The sequence below is a fragment of the Budorcas taxicolor genome, chromosome 18, assembly GCF_023091745.1.
Source record: "Budorcas taxicolor isolate Tak-1 chromosome 18, Takin1.1, whole genome shotgun sequence".
Classification (NCBI taxonomy): domain Eukaryota; kingdom Metazoa; phylum Chordata; class Mammalia; order Artiodactyla; family Bovidae; genus Budorcas; species Budorcas taxicolor.
In genome coordinates, this window is record NC_068927.1 from 47,104,069 (window position 1) to 47,122,984 (window position 18,916).

Consider the following 18,916-nt stretch of genomic DNA (forward strand, 5'->3'; position numbering starts at 1 on the left):
AGCATCTCATGCAGAATGGCTAAAATTAGAAAGACTAACAATGTCAAGTGCGGCAGAAGATGTGGAGCAAGGAGAACTTCATACATTGCTGTAAACTGGAGTGTAAATCAGTACAATCACTTCAGAAAACTATCAGTTCTTTAATACTTATTTATTTGGCCGTGCAATGGCACCCAACTCCAGTACTCTTGCCTGGAAAATCCCATGGATGGAGGAGCCTGGTGGGCTGCAGTCCATGAGGTCGCTAAGAGTCGGATACGACTGAGCGACTTCACTTTCACTTTTCACTTTCATGCATTGGAAAAGACATGGCAACCCATTCCAGTATTCTTGCCTGGAGAATCCCAGGGATGGGGGAGCCTGGTGGGCTGCCGTCTATGGGGTCGCACAGAGTCGGACACGACTGAAGCGACTTCGCAGTAGCAGCAGCATTTGGCTGTGCCAGTTCTTAGTTGCAGCATGTGGGATCCAGTTCCCTGACCAGGGATGGAGCCTGGAGCCTCTGCTTTGTTAGTCTGGGTCCCTGAACCACCAGGGAAGTCTCTATCAGTTCTTTAAAAAGGTGAATGTACGTTGAACATATGGTCTAACAATTCAATTCTTAAATATCTGTCCAAGAGAAAGGAAACCAGGTGTCCAGAAATGCATTGTACTACACAAGTGTTTATAGCAGCAGTATTTATAATAGCGAAGAAGTAGAAATGGTCTAAATGCCCATCAGCATAGGTGAGTGGATACAAACTGTGGCAAACTTAGTGATGGAACACTATTCAGCAATGAAAAGAATTCCTGGTATGCATGACAACATGAATGAATCTCAAAAGCATTGTCATGAGTGAAAGGAGCCAGATAGAGAGGAACCCACATGGTATAATTCCATTTATGTGAAGCTCTAGAGTAAGCAAACTGAACTGATGGTAACAGAAGTCAGAATAATAGCGGCCTCCACTACTAAGCAGGAGGTTGATGGAGAAGGGATATGGGGGGACTTTCTTGAAGGATTAAAGTGTTCTACACCCTGACAGCGATACAGATAAACTGAACGTACCTATTGATCAGAATTGGCTGAACTGTACACTTCAGATTAGTGTATGGTGGCTCAGACAAAAAGAATCTGCCTGCAGTACAGGAGATACGGTTTCAATCCCTGGCTTGAGAAGATGTACTCCAGTACTCTTGCCTGGAAAATCCCATGGATGGAGGAGCCTGGTGGGCTGCAGTCCATGAGGTCGCTAAGAGTCAGATACGACTGAGCGACTTCACTTTCACTTTTCACTTTCATGCATTGGAGAAAGACATGGCAACCCACTCTAGTATTCTTGCCTGGAGAATTCCATGAATGGAGGAGCCTGGTGGGCTACCATCCATACGGTCTTGAAGAGTCATACACAACTGAGTTACTATCACACTTTACTGAATACAAAACACAACAAAGTTGAAGACAAAAGGGCTATATCCTGGCCTGTGATGACTTCTGGGTCCTAGATCAGAGATCAGAGATGGAGCTGTAAGATTCTGAAGATGGCATGTACAATGGATCCTCTCTCCTGGGATGGAGGGAGAAGCTCTCCAGGTGGATCAGTTCAAAGAATATATATATATATATACACACACACATTTGATTTTGCTCCCAGTTCCTGGCACAGCTCCTAAAAGCCTTCTAATTTCCTAAGTGATAGGAAATTACATTAAGAGTATCCTTTATTCTAATATTTGGTCTTTGATCTCAGTTCCTGACATGGAGCTCCTCAAGACTTTGGAATTTCCTAAGTGATAGTAGTGTCTTTTGTTCTAATGAAGCTATGCCTGGTGGGCTCTTGGGTGGCGGCTGGTCACCAGAAAGATCAGGCCATGGTTAGAAGCTTAGAACTTTCAGTCCCACTCCTTATCTCGTGGGCAGGAGAGAGAGGCTTAGAAACTGAGTTAATGGTTGATTATGCCTACATGATGAAGAAACCTCTATAAATATCCCAAAAGTACAGGGTTCAGAGAACTTTCAACTCATTAAAACATAGCAGGAGGGTGATGCACCCAAATTCCAAGGGGACAGAGGCTTCTGTGTGCTCAGGACCCTTGCAGATCTTCCGTTATGCACGTCTTCATCTGTATCCTTTATCACATCCTTTATTATATAATAAACCGGTCAATGTAAATGTTTCCCGGAGTTCCATAAACTGTTCTGGAAACAACTGAATCCAAGATTTGGGGGAGTCATGGGAACCTCCAGTTAGTAACTAAGTTGGACACACGTTGTGGGTAACCTGGGGACCTGCTAGGGACTGGCATCTGAAGCCCTTAACCTGTGGTGTCAACATTAATTCTGGCTAATGTCAGAGTTGAATTGAATTGTAGGACATCTAGCTGGTGATACACAATTGCTTGGTGAGGGGGGAAAAAAACCCACACTTGGTATCAGAAGTGTGGTGGTAGCGTGAGGATAAAGAAAAATGCAAGAAGGAGGAATGAGTTTCTCATTACAGTTATGTTCTGAGAATCATTTGCAAAGTCTTAGCCTAGAACCCACTCCACTAGCCTTTTCTTTTCTTTTCCCACCACCCTTTTCAAAGAACTTGTCAGCTCCTAATCCCTTGTATCAAGCCAGCCCATTTTTTCCTTAAATTTGACAGTAATAAACAATCTCAAAATCTCAGTGACTTTCAACAATGAAGATTCTTTTTCTCACTTACATTGCATGTCCATCATGGGTCAGCCAATAGCTATAATGTGACCTAAACTGATGGAGAAGCTATTATAGAAATATTCCTACTTATCATTGACAGAAAGAAAAGAGGACAAGAGGAAATACATACTGGTTCTTGTAGCTTCTGCCAGGAAGAGATACTCATCATTTTTGCTCAGATTTCTTGGCCAAAACAAATCACAAGACTATAGAGGCGGTCGAGAGAGCAGGAAACTGCAACCTTCTTATAGGGAGGGAACTGGGTATTGTTGAACAGTAATATAGCTTGCTGCACAGGAAGTTTATTATCTCACATGGCAAGAATTCTGAAAACAGAAACTGTTGCAAGAGACATAAGCCAGAAACATCAGTGATGTAAACAAGGTAATTTATTTCTGTCTCACATAACAGAACTCTGAAGCACGTAGTCCAAGGCTGGGGAAGGGGTTCCTTGATGTCTTGAGGAACCAGGTTCCTATTGATTTACTGCTCTGTCATCCTTAGAATGTGGCTCTAATCCTCAAGATCACAAAATGACTGCAGGAGCCTCAGCCATCACACCATATTCCAGGGAAAAAAAGCAAGAGGAAAAGAAATAATTGGGGTTAACCACTTGGACAGGTTAACCCATATTTCCAGAATCCTCTCCTTCCCCATGTGCTTCTGGTTAAGGTGGGCCATGAGAAATGTTCTACTGGGAGAATTGCGGGGTGGAGATTAGAGCAACAGCTGTTTTGGGGCTCACACTGGTTGTCACTGATCTGCCCACTCACCGCTAGATGAACCAGCTCCTTTAAAAGAGTCTTTTCAGGATCCCCACCCAAAGGCTTCCATTAATACTTACTTCCAATCGGCCACTTCTATCAGCAAAAAGAAACTGGGAAATGTGGTCTTTCAGCTGAGTCTACAACACCCTGAATACCATCAAGGAAAACGATAGCCTGGAGGAATTTGTGGAGATGGTGAGAAGAAGGTTGAGCTTCTCATTCTCAACAAGTTGAGGGATGGGAGCTCAAGCAATTTTAATTCAAATATAAAAAGAGAGGGGGACTTTGCTGGCCGTCCAGCGATTAAGACTTCACCTTCCAGTTTGGGAGGTTCAAGTTTGATCCGTCAGGGAACTAGGATCCTGCATGCCTCACAGCCCAACCAAACCAACCCACAAACAAAAACCAGAACATAAACAACAGAAGCAACATTGTAACAAATTCAATAGACTTTAAAAATGGTCCACATCAAACAAAACAAAGCAAAAAGAGAGAGAAGGCAATTCTTAAGACTGGTGTCTGCTGAAACCTCTGGGAGACCGCAGCACTGGGTCTCAGACTCGGAAAAGACACCCAGAAACCTCTCCACTAGTGCCCCAGGGCTCCCCGAAAAGCTGTTATCTGCTGCCTGCACCCCTTCTGGCCCGACACCTCTTTCTGCTGTGTAGTATCTGAGCTGAAGCCTCACCCTCTACTCTGACATCAGGGGCGAGGTTTCTTGCCAAGAGCTAATGCAGTCGTTCTTGTCACACAGCCAGGCTCCTGAGTACAATACTGATGAGCTTCGGGTTCTGGGAGAAGTAAGGCCAAGTCACAGTAACTGGAAGAGATCTACTCTGCTCATGTGAGACTAGACTGTGCTTTTCTTGGGCACCAGGAGTGTCCTCCAAATGCTTGCTTCAGGCAGGGGTGCTGCCTCTGAAGAGGCTGGTGAGTGACTGAACTCTGGCTTCTGCTGGTGGGAGATTAAGCAAGATTTCAAAAACTCTCTGAGTGGCTTTGTGACGTGTCCATTTGGCAAGGTTAACCTACATATTCCAGAGTCCTCCCCTTCCCTGTGTGCTTCTGGTGAGGGTGGGCCACGAGAGACGTCCTGGGAGGGCTGCTGGGTGGAGATGAGGGCAACAGCTGTTTTGTAGCTCAAACTGGTTGTCACTGACCTGCCCATTCATCTCTTTGATGTCAGGCAGCAAAAGGGCCTGTGAGTGCTCCTGTTCCTCCCAGATCCAACTCCTGGGCCTGGTGTCTGTTTAGCCCTGTGATCAGGGGCCCTGGCTCTGCCGCCCATGCGCACCACCCAGGTCAGAGGTGACAAGAATGATGCGATTAACTTCCTACCCTATTGGTGGAAATGTAAATTGGTGCAACCACTATGGAGAACAGTATTTAGTTTCCTCAAAAAACTAAAAATAGAGCTGCCATATGATCTAGCAATCCCACTCCCGGGCATATATCTGGATAAAACTGTTATTCAAAAAGATGCACGCACCCTTATGTTCATAGCAGCACTATTTCCTATAGCCAGGACATGGAAGCAACCTACACGCCCATTGGCGAAAGAATGGATAAAGAGGATGTGTGTGTGTGTGTGTATGTATGTGTATATATATATATGTACATGTATGTACATATATATAAATGGAATGCTACTCAGCCATAAGCAAAGCATGAAACAGTCATTTGCAGCAACATAGATGGACTAGAGATTATCACACTGACTTAAGTGAGTCAGAAAGACAAAGACACCATAAGATATCACTTCTGTGTGAAATCTGAAATAGGACACAAATAAATTCATCTACAAAACAGAAAAGACTCACAGATGTAGAGAACAGACTGATGGTTGCCAAAGGGGAGGGAGGTGGGATAAGGAAAGACCGAGAGTTTGGGATTAACAGGTGCAGGTGTTTAGACAGGATAAACAGGTGTTTAGACTGGATAAATAATAAAGTCCTACTGTGTAGCACAGGAAACTCTATTCAATAACTTGTGATAAACTATAATGGAAAAGAATATGAAAAGAATATATGTGTGTGTGTAAATATGTATATTTTTTTACTGAGCCACTTTGTTGTTAGAAGAAATTAACACAACTTTGTATATCAACTATACTTTGATAAATTTGAAAAATAAAGAATGATGGCGTTCCGTCCACCCTTGTGGATTTCAGATTGTTCTCGCTCTCCCTGACTTTATATCTATCTGCCCATCCTACACCAAGAATTTCAAGTTCCAGCACCAAACACAGCAGCCTTGCAGAGACAGCTTGCTCAGTTCCCGCAAGGGGGGAAGGTGAAATCCCTATAACAAATCGTGTGTGTGTGTGGGGGGGGGGGGGGGCGGAGTGCACGCGTGCATGCGCGTGTGTGTATGTATCAGCGGTTTTGCTTTGCTGATATAGAATTGGATCTACAAGTGGTTCCAGAAGAACAGGCCCTTAAGGATGAGTTTTGGGTTTTTCCGAAATTGGATCTCTGATCTAATCAGATTTGAAGTTGTTAATGACCCTGATTCCGGCGGAAAATTGGCCACTGAAGTCCGTGGCATGGAGTGGCAGAGCAGTTACTCAGATCAATGCTTGTACTTTCCTGTATCAGTTTCTACAGGAAACAAGGTTCTGGGTGACTCCACATTTGCTTCCATAGAACATTTCAGTAAAACGAGGGAGCGTGCTGGATTGGTTGATTGCTTCTAACTGTGCTGGAAAACATGGGGGAAAAGAAATGATGAGCTCAGAGCTTTAAATTCCTAGTCAAGACCTGTATAAGGGACTTGGAAGCTTCCACAGTTTGCATCAAAAGAAACTTATTTCTCGTTGTCACAGGAAGAGTTCCGAAGACCAAGTTTAAAGTCTGATGCTGTGGGTGACCGAATTATAACACAAATTGAACTTCCAACCTCATGGGGTCTTTCTTGCTAAAGTTAGGACATTGCTTGGGAAAGACTGAAAAGTGAAAGTGCTAGTCCCTCGGTTGTGTCTGATTCTTCACGACCCTTTGGACTGTAGCCTGCAGGCTCCCCTGTCCATGGAATTCTCCAGGCAAGAATACTGGACTGCACTGCCATTCCCTTCTCCAGGGGACCTTCCCGACCCAGGGATCAAACTCGGTCTCCCAAACTGCAGGAAGCTTCTTTACCACTGAGCCACCTGGGAAGCGCTAGGATCCTGAAAATTGGGATTAGGATGTATGAGAAGATTCTAATCAGGCTGGGTACATCCAACCCCTTAATGCTGCCATCTTCTTTACCCAAAAGCAGCAGCTTACGCCCTATTGTACTAGTCTCCACAAGGCAATTTCATGGTAAGACCCTGATAATCCTACTCAGAACCTACTCCCTTTTCTTGCTCCCAACACCTATAACTAGACTCGAGTCTCAACAGAACCCAAAGGATGAGATCAAAATATGACCCATGTGGAGGTGTGATAAAATACCAAAACAATCTCCAATTTCTGTTTGCCAATCTATATCAAGAGAAAACTGGAACATACATATGGAAATGGGTCTTAAGAGAGGTGTGTCAAGGTGGAAGGATTACAAAGTGGCTCAGGCCAAATGTATTGACATTGGTCTGCGAAGCAGAGATTCTGCATTCAGAGGTTAAGGTTGAGGGGCTGGGAATTGGTCTGACAGTTGGCTTGGTGTATGTTCCCAAAGATGGCCTATCCTGGGTGGAAATGTCAGAAGTTCCTTGGTACCCAGCAGAGCATGAGTTGGCAAACTTCTTCTGTCAAAGGCCAGATAGTACATGTTTTAGGTTTCACAGGCCAGTGTCAGTTGTGACTATTCAAATTCTCCTGTCATAGCTGGAAAGCAGCCAAAGATGACCTGTAAATGGATAAGCATGGCTGTGTTCCAATATGATTTATGAACACCGCAACTTGCAGTTGGTATCATTTTTTGAAATGGCACAAAATATTATTTGATTTTAATTTCAATTAAAAATGTAATAACCCCTTTTAGCCTGCAGGCCATACAAAGACTGTGGGCTAGAGGTGGCCCCTGGACGGCAGTTTGCTGACCCCTGCTGTGGGGGATGATATCCCAAGGCTTAGGACCTGAAGGACACTATGCTAATAAAAGAAGCCAGACACAAAGAGACAAATACTGCATGATATGACTTCTAAGTGGAATCTAAAAAAGTCAAGCAGAGAGTGGGGTGGTTGTTGCCAGGAATTGAAGAGTGAGAGAAACGGGGAGGTGTTGGTCAAAGGGTTTTGGTCAAGTTATAAAAGAGGAATAAATTCTGGAAATCTAGTATACAGTGTGGTGACTATAGTTAATGATACTGTGTTTATTAGAGTAATACTGAAATTTGCTAACAGAATATATCTTTAGTGTTCTCATCCACAGAGGAAAAAAAAAGGGTGACTATATGAGGTGATGCTGGGCAAGATTAAAGGCAGGAGGAGAAGGAGACAACAGAGGATGAGATGGTTGGATGGCATCACCGACTCGAAGGACATGAATGTGAGCAAGCTCTGGGAGTTGGTGATAGACAGGGAAGCCTGGCGTGCTGCAGTCCATAGGATCGCAAAGAGTCGGACAGGACTAAGTGACTGAACTGCAGTGACTGATGTAAGATGATGGAAATGCTAATTAGCTTGATTTTGCTAATTATTTCACATTTTGTATACGTATCTATCAAAACACCATATTATACACTTTAATCGTAGACTGTTTCTATTTGTTAGTTATACCTCAGTAAGGGCTTCCCTGGTGGCTCAGATGGTAAAGCATCTGCCTGCAACTCGGGAGACCCGGATTTGATCCCTGGGTTGGGAAGATTCTCTGGAGAAGGAAATGGCAACCCATCCCAGTACTCTTGCCTGGAAAATCCCATGGACAGAGGAGCCTGGTAGGCTACAGTCCCTGGGGTCACAAAGAGTCAGACACAACTGAGCGGCTTCACTTTCACTTTCATACCTCAATAAAAGGGCTTCCCAGGTGGCGGAGGTGGGAAAGAATCTGCCTGCCAATGGCAGAGATGCAAGAGACGTAAGGTGAGTGTGATCCCTGGATCACAAATATCCCTTGAAGTAGGAAGTGGCAACCACTCCAGTATTCTTACCTGGAAAATTCCATGGACAGAGGAGCCTAGTGGTCTACATAGGTCCATAGAATCAGAAATAGTCTGACACAATTGAAGTAACTTAGCACGCAGGCACTCACCTCAATAAAACTGGGAGGAAAACCACACAGGCTTAGGCAGATTGAAATGTTAAGTGGCTTTGTCATTTAAGACTTGTGTACCCACACGCATCTGGAGAGTCAAGGGGATGCAACTTTCACTATAGCTGTCAGAAATAAATTCATGATGGAGAGTCTGAACATCCTTGAGGAGCTCTGGGGTGGTGCTTCTTTGTAGGTCAGAAAGAAATTCTAGTGGAAATAGCTATGATTAAGTGGGATCTCTCAAAGCAATAGACATACTAGAACCCAGAGGTAGCATGGATCCTGGTGGCAGTTATATGCCAAAGATAAGATGGGCATGGTTACCATAGTGAATAGTGAAGCCAAAACAGTAAGGAGCACAGTGTGACTGAAAGAGATCTTCAGCATTCACTAGCTTATCACAGCAGTACCTGTAGACATGAAATAAGTGGGGAACCTACTAAGTTAAGTCTTGCTTAATCTGACTAAGTGGAGGAGTTCTGGGTTTGGTGAACAGAAGCCTAACCTGAATGGTCAAAACAGAGAGTCACAAACCCTTAATCACTCCCCACACTTGAGCCCTTGATCAAAGGAGAGGTGACTCCTTGAAGAAGGGCCCTGTTACACTGCCAAAAATGTATGCTGTTAACCTTCCTTCCAGTCTTCTCCAAAGAGACCTGTGTCTATTCACCAGGAGCTTGTGCAATAGTGTTAATCATTTAGTCACGTTCAACTCCTTGCGACCCCATGGACTATAGCCCTCCAGGTTCCTCTGTCCATGGGATTCTCTAGGCAAGAATACTGGAGTGGGTAGCCTTTCCTTTCTCCAGGGTCTTCCCAACCCAGGGATTGAACCCAGGTCTCCTGCATTGCAGGCAGATTCTTCACCATCTGAGCTACCAGAGGAGCTGTGTGCAAAAGCAAATAATCAAACTTTCTAAGGATTATTGGACACAGTAATTACTGACTCTAATTCCTAGGATCCCAAAGCATTGCTCTGGTCAGATGATTAGTGGAATCTGGGGGCACAGACTTCTCACAGAAGGCCTAACTGGTTCCTGAATCCACCTTCTAGATATTTCTTCAATGCTGAAATGCATCATTGAAATAGACATCTGGAGCAACTAGAAGAATCCCAACATTGATTTCCTGACCCATGGATGAGGGATTTTATCATAGAAAAAGCCAGGTAGGAGCCACTGGAACTCTCTGTACCTATAAAAACACTAAACCAAAGACAATACCACATTGTTGGAGGGATTGCAGAGAATGGCACCACCATTGAAGACCTTAAGGATACAAGGGTAGTGATTCCTATCACATCCCCATTCAACTTGCCTATCTGGCCAGTGAAGAAGGTAAATGGGTCATTAAAGAATGGCTGTGAATTATCAGAGACTTAACCAATTGCAGCTTCTGTTGCAGAGGGAGTTTTGTTGCTAGAGCCATCCAGGAACTAAAGAGCCTCTTGATGAGGGTGAAGGAGAGTGAAAGAGCCAGCTTAAGACTAAATATTAAGAAAACTAAGATCATGGCATCCAGCCCCATTACTACATGGCAAATAAAAGGGGAAAAGGTGGAAGTCGTGACAGATTTCCTCTTCTTGGACTCCAAAATCACTGTGGACAGTGACTGCAGCCATGAAATCAGAAGATGATTGCTTCTTGGCAGGAAAGTGATGACAAACCTAGTCAGACTGTTGAAAAGCAGAGACGTTATCCTGCTGACAAAGGTCCGTATAGCCAAGGCTATGGTCTTCCCAGCGGTCACATATGGTTGTGAGAGCTGGACCATAAAGAAGGCAGAATGTCAAAGATTTAATGCCTTCAAACTATGGTGCTGAAGAAGACTCCTGAAAGCCCACTGGACAGCAAGGAGGTCAAACCAATCAATCTTAAGGGAGATCAACCCTGAATATTTGCTGGGAGGGCTGATGCTGAAGCTGAAGCTCCAGTATTTTGGTCATCTGATGCGAACAGACGACTCATTGGAAAAGTTTCTGATGCTGGGAGAGATCAAGGGCAGAAGAAGAGGGCATCAGAAGGTGAGGTGGCTGGACGGTATCACCGATGCAATGGACATGAACTTGGGCAAACTCCAGGAGATGGTGAGGGAGAGGGAGGCCTGGTGTGCTGCAGCCCATGGGGTCTCAAGAGTCGGACATGACTGGGCAACTGCACAACAAAAACAACCAGTTGCAGCTGCTGTTCTGGAAGGGAGTTCTGTTGCTGGAACCATCAGCACGTCTCCTGGGATCTAGTATGCAGTTATCGATCTGGAAAATGCTTTTTAATTTACACCTGTTGGTAAAGGAAGTAAAAAAAGAAGCAGCTTGTTTTTCAGTTGTCAAAAGCAGCAATCCACCTTCACTGTCCCCCCGCAAGGATGCCCCAGTTCTGTATCATAATATGCTTTGGACTCACTTTCTCTTCCTTTTCCACAAGATTTCATGTTGATCTGTTACACTGATGATATTATGATGATTGGATCTGACAAACAAGAAGTAGCCACCTCTTCAGACACTTTTGAAAGACATTCACATGCTAGAGGTGGGAAACCAATCCCACCCACAAAAATTCAGGGGTCTGTCACTTGAGTGAAAGTTCTTAGGATCCAGTGATTTGAGGCATGTTGGAGCAGAAGGAAGAGTTGCTGCTCCTGGCCTCTCCTCACACTCAGAAAGAGGCAAAGACCCCGGGAGCCCCTTCGGATTTTGGAGTCAACAGATATCTCACTTGTTGTGTGATTCATTTACTGAGCGACCTGAAAAGCTCAGTTTTGAGTGGGATCCCGAACATGAGAGGGCATCTCTGGTGGCTCAGTGGTAAATAATCCACTCCAGTGCAGGAGCCACAGGAAGTGTGGGCTCGATCCCTGAGTCAGGAAGGTCCCCTATAGAAGGAAATGGCAACCCGCTCCAGTATTCTCACCTGGAAAATCCCATGGACAGAGGAGGCTTGCAGGCTACAGTCCTTAAGGTCGCAAAGAGTTGGACACGACTGAGCGACTGAGCATGCATGCGTGCATGCAGAACAGGAGAAAGCTCAGCCACAGATTCAGGCTGGTATGATGGTGTTTGATGTGTTGGTGGAAAATAGGGATGCTGATGGAGACTTTGGCAGCCTCCACCTGCAGAGTCACAGTGTAGACCTTGAAGATTTGGAAGGAAGTCATGTCATTCACTGAAAAAAACCACTCTACTTAAAAAAAATTATTTACTTTTGGTTGCACTGGGTCTTCATTGCTGCACAGAGGCTTTCTCTAGTCGTGTCAAGCAGGGGTACTCTTCCTTGTGGTACACAGGCTTTTCAAGTGTGGCTTCTCTTGTGGTGGGAGCACTGGCTCTAGGCACATGAGCTTCAGTGGTTGCACCAAGGGAGCTTAGCTGCTCTGAGGCATGTGGGATCTTCCTGGGCCAGGAATGGAACCCATGTCCCCTGGAGAAGGAAATGGCTACCTGCTCCATTATTCTTGCCTGGAGCAATCCATGGACAGAGGAACCAGGTGGGCTACAGCCCATGGGGTCGCATAGTGTCTGACACAACTGAGCGACTAATACTGTCACTTCCCCTGCATTGGCAGGTGGATTGCTAGCCATTGTACCCCCAGGGAAGTCCTAATCACTCTACTTTTGAGAAAGAGTTTTACGCTTTCTACTGGGCTTTAGTAGAGACTGAATGCTTGATCACAGGTGCCAAGATGCCCCGTAATCTGAGCTATTTGTCATTATCTGTGTGCTGTCTGATCCAACAAGCCATAACGCTGGGTGTGCACAGCAACACTCCATGGAAGTGGTTTATACAAGGCTGGGCTCTAGCAGGTCCTGGAGGCACAAGTAATTTGCATGAGGAAGTTGCTCAAATGTCTGATTCATTGTCTTCTGTTTCTCAAAAGACATTGATGGCTCATGGGGCGTTCCCTGTGATCAGCTGACAGAGGAAGAAAAAAACTCAGACCTGGTTTACATACAGTGCTGCTGGGCGTGCAAGGACCACCCCAAAGTGGGCAGCTATATAGCCCCATTCTGGGACACCCCTGAAGGACAGGGTTACAGGGAAATTTTCCCAGAGGACAGAAATTTGAGCGTTGCATCTGGTGGTCCATTTGACTGAAAGGAGAGATGTCCAGAAGTATGGATCTACATCAGCTCGTGGGAGGCCAATATGGCAGCAATGGAGGCTGTACACAGGCTCAGCAACAAGAACTTCCCCTTACCAAGGCTAGTCCGGCTGCCACCGGTGACAAGTGCTCCATCTGCCAGCAGCAGAGACCAGCAGTGAACCCTTCTATGGTACCATTCGTTCCCTGGTGGCTCAGAGCGTAAAGAATCTCTCTGCCTGCAGTACAGGAGACCTAGGTTCAATACCTGAGTTGGGAAGATCCCCTGGAGAAGGGCACACCCACTCCAGCATTCTTGCCTGGAGAATTCTATGGACAGAGGAGCCTGGCAGGCTACAGTCCATAGGGTCGCAAAAGTCAGAGACCACTGAGCAACTAACACTTTCACTTTACTTTCATTCCTCAAGGGGATAAACCAGGTGGAGGTGGTTGATTTCATTGAACTGCTTCCTTCAAGGAAAGAGCAACATTTTGTTCTTTTTTTGTAACAGCTTTATTGTGGTACAATTCACATGTCAGACAATTCACATCTTTAAAGTGTACAAATCAATAATTTTTAGTATCACACTACTATATATAAAATAGATAATCAACAAGGACCTATTGGATAACACAGGGAAATATACTCAGTATTTTGCAATAACCTATCAGGGAGAATAATCTGAAAATATGTATCTATGTATATCCACGTATAGATAAATCTGAATCATTGTGGTATACACCTGAAACTAACACATGGTAAATCAAATATACTTCAATAAAATTAAAACAACAAAAATAGTAATTTTTAGTATATTCACAGATATGTACAACCACCACCACCATTGATTTTAGACATTTTCTTCATCCCAGAAAGAAACCTCGGGAGGATTCTTGGAAGATGGTGGAGTACAAAACAGCAGCAATCTGTCTGTCTCCCATCCGGACAACATTGTGCTGGCAGGCTCTGTCTGACACAGCTATTTTGGAACTCTGGAGTCTGTTGAAGGCTCATCCAGGGGAAAGCTTGGATGGTAAACTGTAGTTAATTTTAGCTAAAAGCGTGACTCTCTTATTACTCTATTTGGAGATTAAATATGGTTTAAAGAAATGCATAAGCACAAGCTGACATAGACTGTGGCAGCTTTGTAATTTGACTCACTTAGATTAGAACTACACTTCCCAGAATTCCTTTTTCAGCCACAGGAGAGATTCCTATGGGAGACTTCAGGACGCGGTGGGGAGAGGGGAAGTAGCCTCCATTTAGCATTCCCTAATGCTATCTCTTTTCTGCTGGCTCACTTCGTTAGTCCTGCCACTGCTCCACCTTCCTCTGAATCCTCCTTCCTTCTGGGCCAGCTGTGTGTTTTTTTGTTTTTCTTTGTTTGTTTTAAAAATATTTATTTACTTATTTGGCTGCATTGGGTCTTAGCTGTGGTGCATGGCTTCTCTCTAGTTGTGGCGAGGACTCTAGAGTGAGAGGGCTTCCATAGTTGCAGCTTCGTCACCGCACGGCGTGCGGGATCTTAGTTCCCTGAACAGGGTCTCTTGCATTGGAAGGTGAATTCTTAATCACAGGACCACCAGGGAAATCCCTCCAGGTGTGTGTTTAGCCCCCTGGTGAAGGGCCTGGGGCTGCAGTCCATGGGGTCACAAAGAGGCGGACAGGACGGAGTGCACGGGTATAAAGGGCCCTGACTTCAGCAGGACACCCACAACACCAAGATCATCAGAGGTGACAAGAACGGGCAAGGGGTTCAGCCCATCGTCATGGAGTCCAGCCTGGGCTCTGTGTTCCAGCTTATTCTTACCCTCATCAACTTGACATCTATCTTTCCTTCCTGACTACCTGCCCTGTGGACCTCAGGTTTGAGCGTCATTCAAAGATAATACCTTGATGGAGACTGTTTCATCTCCCCAGATTACATAAGATCAAATCCAGATACAAGTTCCTTCATAGATATTCACCTATCACCTGCTTCTCTGGTGAGTCCAAACTCTGAAACGTGGGCCTCACCCACTGGAAGTAGGAGAACTGTCAGAGGAGAGCTTCTAGTAGCACCTGACTGAAGCCTCAATCCAAAAAATTAACAGGAGGATAGAATTTCACAGGGAAGAGAGGAGGAATACCAAATTCAAAGTCTGAAAAGGGGATTGTAGGCGGAAGATTGAGAAAAGAATGAGCAAGAAAGAGAGTCTTTCACTCCTGACCCCTACCTTCCCAAGAGCACAGCTTGGGTGGCTCCCTTCCCTGATGTGGTTCAAGGAGGCAAGAAAGGTGGATAAACTCATGCCCTTGAGTCCTCCGTGTGTGTTAAATTACTTCAGTCATGTCCGACTCTTTGTGACCCCATGGACTGTAGCCTGCCAGGCCCCTCTGTCCATCGGATTCTCTAGACAAGAATACAGCAGTGGGTTGCCATTTCCTACTCCAGGGAATCTTCCTGACCCAGGGATTGAATCTGCACGTCTTAAGCCTCCTGCATTGGTGATTTAGTCGCTAAGTCGTACCTGACTCTTAGCCAAGACATTGCTCTTGGCTAACCTGTACCAGGGGAATCAGGGGATGTGACTTTTGCCACACGTGAGCAGTCCTCTCAGTCACTGTTGTCAAGATGTTATGGGCATTCCTTTCCAACTGATGTTTCTTACTTAGTGTGTAAGCTTGAGGTGATTGCCTAAGCTCTCCACACCACATCTATTAATAAAACATGGGGGCCATCTTGGTACCCACCTCCTAGGGTTGTTCTGAGGATTATAAGAGATAATACATGTAGTATATTATCTGGCACATAATAAGTGCTCAATAAAGTTGGCTGCCACCGTTAGTGGAATCTCCAACCTCCCTGCTGCTGCTGCTAAGTCGCTTCAGTCGTGTCCGACTCTGTGCGACCCCATAGATGGCAGCCCACCAGGCTCCCCCATCCCTGGGATTCTTCAGGCAAGAACACTGGAGTGGGTTGCCATTTCCTTCTCCAGGGGATCTTCCTGACCTAGGAATCGAACCCGGGTCTCCTACATTGCAAGCAGATTCTTTACCAATTGAGCTATCAGGGAAGCCCCTGCATCCATCATAGGGTTCTTTAACACTAGCGCCGCCTGGGAAGCCCTGAGTCCTCCAAGCAGATGTCTATTCAACTGTAGGGGATAACTTTTGTATTCCCCCTGCCCAACAACCATTCTCTCCTCTTTGGGTAACAGCACCCATATTTTCCTTCGGGGAATCCTTACCCACATGTTCAGCTCCTATGGTTTTGTGTATGGCCCTCTTTCCCACCTCCAGGAATCAGCATATGCACTGTGCCCAGCCAGTTGTACCTCCGGCCATTGTCACTGTTTCTGAGATGGGTGTGTGTTTATGCTGGACAAATGAGGCAATTCTGGGGCCTTTGCTGTTGTTTTGTCTGGGTTCCTCAACTGATAGGAGCTGATCCTGAAATTGCCAAGGGCCATTGTTTCTCCCAGCCGGGAGGAATCAGCCTGAGGAGGAGGTCAACACAGAGTCACATTGAGCAGGGAAAAGGAATAGAGACACACTTCTAATGTGGTCCTCCGAGCGCCTGGATCCAACTACATCTGAAGTCAAACACATCTGGACTTTTTAGCGTACCAGTAAGTTCCATCTCCTTTGTCGTTATTTTGTTTAAGTCTATTTGAAAGTAGGGTTCTGATGCTGGCAACAGGGCAAAAACTAATAAATCAATCTTTCAGCAAAAGAACTTGTTTAAACTTGCCTCATATCTAAGATGTATCATTTGAGGGGAAAGTAGGAGAAGGCAATGGTACCCCACTCCAGGACTCTTGCCTAGAAAATCCCTTGGACGGAGGAGCCTGGTAGATTACAGTCCATGGGGTCAGGAAGAGTCAGACAGGACTGAGCAACTTCACTTTCACTTTTCACTTTCGTGCATTGGAGAAGGAAATGGCAACCCACTCCAGTGTTCTTGCCTGAAGAATCCCAGGGATGGGGGAGCCTGGTGGGCTGCCATCTATGGGGTCGCACAGAGTCGGACACGACTGAAGCGACTTAGCAGCAGCAGCAGGGAGGTTGAAGATTCCACTAATGGTGGCAGCCAACTTTATTGAGCACTTATTATGTGCCAGATAATATACTACATGTATTATCTCTTATAATCCTCAGAACAACCCTAGGAGGTGGGTACCAAGATGGCCCCCATGTTTTATTAATAGATGTGGTGTGGAGAGCTTAGGCAATCACCTCAAGCTTACACACTAAGTAAGAAACATCAGTTGGAAAGGAATGCCCATAACATCTTGACAACAGTGACTGAGAGGACTGCTCACGTGTGGCAAAAGTCACATCCCCTGATTCCCCTGGTACAGGTTAGCCAAGAGCAATGTCTTATGAGGCAGAATGGAAGGAGTCGTGCCTCTGGCTGGTCAAGGAAGACAGTCTTAATTTTGGTCGAAAGCAGCGTCCTCATATTGCCATCTGACAGTCCTCATTCTGCCCGCTATGGTCACAGGCGAGCTGGCTCCATGTTCACCACACCAGGTGCTCTCCCACACCACCTGCTCCCCGAAAATGCTTTTCCTGGCATGTTTTGTCTAGTTAAATCCCACCATCCTTCAAGTCTCTGATCAAATTTCACGTCTCCAGGGAAGACTTTTTGGAGCCCCCTTGTGTATGCTCTCATGAATTCCTAAACTTTTCCTTTCATAGCATTTATCATGTTTCTTTTATTTTTGTCCTTATTTCTGTAAACCACGCTCCTCACGCTATCTTCTGTAGAACATAAGCTCTGTCTGTGTGGGGACCAGGTCTTGGTCACTGCTGACCCCCAGTGTGCTCATGAATGTTTAACAATGGGATCTCGGGCAAAATTGAGGGGTTTGAGTACTGATTGATAGCATTTGCTGATTTCCACAGTGTAAAATCTCCCACCATGGGAAATTTCAAGCCACCAATGTGATTTCAACCAAAATTCCTGAAAAATTCACCAATCAGTTCTTGCCAGCTGCTAGGAGAGAGCTCTAGCACACCACTGTAGCTGACATCCCAGCTCCCAGCACAGATTTTTTGAATGAGTGAAAGAATTAATGAAATTAGTCCCACAGAATTAGCTTTCCCTATCTGTGCCTATCCATGGCACACTCTCCATCTGTCAGATTTTTTTTTTAAAGCAGACTAGGATGTTTTCATTAAGCACAATGTATTCAGTATTAAATAAACTTGTATACAGAATAGAAACAGACCCACAAACATAGGAAACACACTTATGGCTACCAAAGAGGGAAAGTGGGGAGGGATAAATTAGGAGTTTGGGATTAACATATATACACTACTATATATAAAGGAACCAGAGATCAAACTGTCAACATCCACTGGATCATCGAAAAAGCAAGAGAGTTCCAGAAAAACATCTACTTCTGTTTTATTGACTACGCCAAAGACTGACTGTGTGGATCACAACAAACTGTGGAAAATTCTTGAAGAGATGGAAATACCAGACCATCTGACCAGCCTCCTGAGAAATCTGTATGCAGGTCAGAAGGAACAGATAGAACTGGTCATGGAACAACAGACTGGTTCCAAATAGGGTAAGGAGTACATCAAGGCTGCATACTGTCACCCTGCTTATTTAACTTACATGCAGAGTACAGCATGTGAAATGCTGGGCTGGAGGAAGCACAAGCTGGGATCAAGATTCCCAGGAGAAATATCAATAACTTCAGATATGCAGATGACACCACCCTTATGGCAGAAAGCAAAGAAGAACTAAAAACCCTCTTGATGAAAGTGAAAGAGGAGAGTGAGCAAGTTGGCTTAAAACTCAACATTCAGAAAACTAAGATCATGACATCCAGTCCAATCACTTCATGGCAAATAAATGGGGAAACAATGGAAACAGTGAGAGACTATTTTTGGGGGCAGATGGTGACTGCAGCCATGAAATTAAAAGACACTTACTCCTTGGAAGAAAAGCTATGACCAACCTAGACAGCATATTAAAAAGCAGAGACATTACTTTGCCAACAAAGATCATTCTAGTTAAAGTTATGGTTTTTTCAGTAGTCATGTATGAACGTGAGAGTTGGACTATAAAGAAAGCTGAGTGCTGAAGAATTGATGCTTTTGAACTGTGGTGTTAGAGAAGACTCTTGAGAGTCCCTTGGACTGCAAGGAAATCAGTCCTGAATATTCACTGGAAGGACTGATGCTGAAGCTGAAACTCCAATACTTTAACCACATGAT